This window comes from Gorilla gorilla, chromosome 19 (assembly GCF_029281585.2).
Source record: "Gorilla gorilla gorilla isolate KB3781 chromosome 19, NHGRI_mGorGor1-v2.1_pri, whole genome shotgun sequence".
In the NCBI taxonomy this organism is placed as follows: domain Eukaryota; kingdom Metazoa; phylum Chordata; class Mammalia; order Primates; family Hominidae; genus Gorilla; species Gorilla gorilla.
The window spans coordinates 75,506,409-75,511,591 of NC_073243.2; the positions used below are offsets into that span (position 1 = coordinate 75,506,409).

The following is a 5,183-nucleotide window of genomic DNA, read 5'->3' on the forward strand; positions in this document are numbered from 1 at the left end:
TGGTATTTATGGTGTGTGTGTGTGTGTGTGTGTGTGTGTGTGTGTGTGTGTATCTGTGAGTTTGTGTAGAGATAAAGGACCATACTTAATGAGTCTGTCCAAATTAATATTCTTTTAATTATTATTAGAGATTTGGCTTCAAATTTCTAATTCACCTTGTAGAAGATGAGCAGCTTAATATAGCATGGTAAGCCATCAGATATATTTTATGCAATTTACAGTGTTTGTTTTCCTGAAAGCTTAATTTTTCATTATCTTATAGTACATAGTAGGTGCAGTTACAGTACTGGTATGTTTACAGCACATTGATTCCACGTTCCATCATGACTAAATAATATAAATGTGTAAAATGAGATTCAAATGTTAAGACATTCCCAATACCACACACAAGAAAATCTAAAAACATCTTCTTGTTTGCAAATAATCACAAAAAAGCATAGTTCAAAAAACGATAAAACTGATTTTTCCTGTTTCTACTCACGTTTGCTGTTGTCTCTTACTGGTATAATATTTGTCTTTCTCTTTCATGAATTTCCAATCAAGCACTAAGACTCATTTTAAATGTCATTTTTCCCAGCAAGTATTTTTTGATTGTTATAGACAAAGCTAATCATTCCCTTAGTACTTGTGAGCATCAACTCACAGTGTTTCAAGCATACTTACAGCAGTCACTAGTGTGATTCATGTTAAGGGGAAAATCTGCATCCTACTTATCTTTTCGTACCTTTCACCTAACATATCTCCAGACACTCAGTCAATGCTAACTGAATACTTGTTGAATAAATATAAGAAAAAAGTGAAATAATTCATCCTTTTAAAGCATGAATTATGTATCAGGTACTATGTGAGGCAGCAAGCGTATACAAATATTGCCCTTAACAGTTGTCATGCTGTTATCAGGATTCTTATAAGTCAGAATCCTCAAGTTATGCCTTTCTGTGTCTTAGAATCTCTATCTGAGCACTTGAGAGAATAGTTGGAAAATATTGTTGATTGAGGCCAAACATAATACATGTTACTTCCTTTATCCCATAAATGCCAGTGAGAGGATCTCTGCATATGCTGACTTTTCTTTTTTGCATGCCTCTCTCTCCATAATTATCAGCAATGTGACCCAATATAGCTGCAATGTGCTCTATTTGCATATTCCCTTACCACTGTTTCTTTCCTCAGCCACCCTAATCAATAACCTTCCTCATAAGAAGGTTCTGATCACCAAGTACAAAGGTCATTTTTTACTCTATTTTCTTAAACATCTCTACTGCTTAGTACCTCTGCTTACCTCTACTACTTTATTTTATAAGAATAAACTATTATTTTGTTGTCTTTACTTAGGTAACCCTTTCTGATCACTTATTATGGACTGGATAAGTTGTTTCAGGCTATATACATTCTTATAATTTAATCTAACAAAGTGTAATTAAGAAAATGTATCTTTATTCCAAAAACTTTGTCTATATTTTATAAAGGAAGAAACTGAGGCTCAAAGAAGTGAAAGGAGGAATTGGGATTCCAATGTAAATCTGCAATCTGATCCCAAACACTCTATATTTTTAAACCACTGTATCATATCGACCCAGCATCTGAGACTACTTCTCTGTCTCTGAATGGGCTGTTCCTTCTTTGTGTTTTTCAATTTGGTGAGTCCTTGTCCTTGGTTTTGTTATTATAGTAATGCTTTATATACGTTCTCCATATTCTTATGACATTATCTTTCACATTTAGGCTGAATGGTGAAATTTTAAGCCATCCATCCAGCTCCTGCTACTTTCTCTGAGTATTGTCTGTCACCTGAAGACCCTGAGGAAAGGTGAACATGACCTTTAACTAATTATAAATGGCTTTACCTCCTAGCTACATATGATTTGATAAGAGATAAACACCTGATCTAGTCCTTGCAATGTAGTAGCTTCAAGAAAGTTGTTTCTGTTATGTAAATAATTCATACATAAGAGACAGAGTCATGAGTCCATGCTGCCTAAGAGACAGAGAGGAAACCTAGCTCCTGAATTGCCAGATCTCGGGTCATGGCATTTAGTAGGGTTAGGTTCTATATAGTCATTGACTATATATAGCCAAATCAAGCCTATGAATTCCTCATTATTTTTTTCAGCTAGTTTTAGTAGCCATTATCTTTTGAAGAAAATCACCACTATAAGAGAGAGAGAGAGAACTTAGCTGCAAGTATCAAACACTTGAAAGTGAGAAAACATGGAGCAGAGTGAAGTTTCCCTGATTCTAGGACATAAATCTATCACCACCAAATAACAGAGTACAAATGAACTGATTAACCTGCCTTCTGAAATTTTCAGGACTCTAGACCTTGTGTTACATTAAGTTAATGTTTTAGGGGAAGGAAAGACAATAGACTTATTTATTAGGGGAAAAATCTAGTCTCAGGTTTCTAAACTAATACAAATGTGAAACTGTGGACCTCACACTTTGCTGGAAAAAGACGCTGTGGTTTGAAGTGATGCTCTGCCAGAAATCAATCATTTATCATTCTAAACTAGGGTATGTATTATTGCTTGACCCATATTTAAAGGGCTACTGATAAATATTTACAAGGTCTTGTCACTCTAAAAGGATAAGGTGACAACTGTATAAATTTTATTGGCAAGCAGGATCGTTCTGGCAGGTTAAATAAGGGCATATGATAGAGGCGCTTATGGGGCTGTAGAAACACAACTACCTGGATTCTTCTAGTTCATCCTGTCTAGAAGTTTCCTGTAGATATATCCCCTTGTAAGCTTAATTAGTGCTGCTAAGCCCCAGGGGATCCGAGGAAACAAGCTAAAACACAGTACAGTGGAAAAAGTCTCTGCATCCCATTCTTAAAGAACACTGTATAACACTGGCTTCCTCAGACAAAAAGAGGCGTGGTGCAGGGAGCACTTGGTTGCTAATTGATGAAGCTTTTCTTTTTGGTTATCCTAAAACAGTTACTTGCCAATCTCCAAGCTAGACTGTGACTCATAGACAGATCTAATCAGAAAAAATAACTGGAAATGGTAGAGGGTCCTGCCCAAGAAGTGAAGTTAAGACAAAACACAGCATATGCACGGGAGTGCCTGTAGACGTGCGCACGTACACACACACACACACACACACACACACACACCCAAACACAGAGGTTTAGCACATATGGGCACATGCTTTCATTGAACCAAGGAAAGCAGAGCATCTCAGCTCCTTAGGCAAACAAAACCCTGAAGACAATTTTAATGATGTGGGTATTCACAATTGTACAGCCCTCTCCAGTACCCTCTCTTTAGAGGAATTTGTAAGCATCAGAGACCAGGAGAGCAGTCCTGCTAAATGACCCATGAGACAATCAAATTTTCTAACCAAGATTACCCTCCGTTGCAGGATGTGGAATTTTCTCTGAACTGATGGCCAAGGCTTGTTGCTGACTTCAGAGATCTCTCCTTAGCCCTATCCATTTCTAGTTTTACAACTTAGAGAAAATTTCTGACTGATATTCCGCAGCTTTAAAATAAGGGTACAAATAGCACTATGCTCATGAACTATTTGTAAAGACGAAAAGAGTGAACGATTTTCTGAAGAGCCTCAGCTACATTGCAAGCACATAGAGAAAGTTGGCTCTCACAAATGAGGAAAGAAAGCACAGGAGTATGTAATATCATGCACACAATTATTCCACTAGCAACGTTGGAAATAAAAAGCAGGTGATCTGATTCCAGAAATTCTTTTATTGACAGCTTTTCATCACCACGTAATTGTACTGTGTCTTTGTTCAAATGTTATATCTGTTGCATTGGGGATGATTATTTTTTGTATTTAGCTCAAAGTTGGCAGGATAATGAGGAGAAGTACCTGATCTGTCTCAAGGACCAGAGGAGGAAAAATGACACCTGGAAATAATGCCACTTTGTAACTGGGATACAATATGTGTTGTGGCAGTACATTATCTTCCACTGAGATTGAGTAAATGCATTTGTTGGATCATGTTAGGTGGAGGCAAATTTAAATTTGAGTCAAGAGAAAAATATTTTCTAGGCAAAGAATGAAATTTGGTAGAAAGATTTGGAAGTGTCTATCCATCCTATTCTATTTTCTTATTTTAAAAAAGGAAGAGAGGTTTATTACCCAGGTATATCAATTTTCAACATATAAATGATGAGAGAAACCTGGCTCACAAAGATATAAATAAAGCTATTCAAAGAAATAAATGAACATAAAAGTCATTGTTTCATGGTCTCAAAGAGAAAAAGATTAATATTCAAGATTTTTCTTTTTAAAATTGGCTATATTTCTTATTCTTGGGATCCACTGTAATTATTTACAGTGTCCAGTAAATTCCTTGCTTGTTTTACTTAATCTAAGTATTTGTCCACCCTTCACTCTCCAAAATTGTCATCTTAGGAAACCCCCCGGCTCGACATGAAGCGCCACATTTATCCTTCTCCCCTTCTCACTTCCTCATCCATCTTCAGAGTACGTGAGCAACTGTAACTCAACGTGAACAAACCCGAAGTCACCATAGTTTATGCTAACAGTTAAAAAACAAGTCCTAGACTTAGACTGGTGAGTTGCTTACTGGCTCTACCACTTTGTGTTTCTTAACATCTCTGTTTCTCATTTTATAACTCTGAAATGAAGACTCTAACCACACTTATTTCAGATGCTTATTTCATGAGGTTTAAATGAGATAATGCAAAGAGCAGTGACGTTGTGCATGGTAGGACCAGAATAAATGTCAGCTATTAGCTGTCATTTACTTCCTTCCTGAATTCTGTTTATATGCAGCCAGTCATTCCAGTTATTCAACTTCTAAAAATTATCCTTGACACATTCTTCATTCTCATGCCATTATATTCAAACAAGCACTAAGTTCAGCTATTTTTAATACCTAAATGCTATCAAATCTGTCCCCTTATTTTTACCATGCTTCTTTAGTTCGGATGCTATCTTGATGTAATTTCTCTTTACATATTTAGAAAATGTTTAACGCAGTATCACTTAGATGGCATATATTTGTATACCTTCTCTTTCTAAAGAAATGTTTAATGTTTCCTTAGTGTATCAGCAAAACCTCTTGTTTTGAGAGCTATAAGTAACTTGCATTTTTTGTTCTTTACATAGAGGGAAGTACTTGAAATACTGGTGAAAAAATAAAATACAATACAATAAAATAAAATAAAAACAATGTTGCATGTCAG

At 35.8% G+C, this 5,183-nt stretch overlaps 1 long non-coding RNA gene across 1 annotated transcript; it reads left to right on the forward strand.

Moving 5' to 3' along the window:
• The first annotated feature begins 1,572 nt into the window (after positions 1-1,572).
• LOC129527883 (uncharacterized) lies at positions 1,573-4,498 on the forward strand. Its single transcript, XR_008672976.2, has 3 exons — positions 1,573-1,640; positions 1,726-1,810; positions 4,387-4,498. It is a non-coding gene; the product is annotated as an uncharacterized lncRNA (long non-coding RNA).
• The last annotated feature ends 685 nt before the right edge of the window (positions 4,499-5,183 follow it).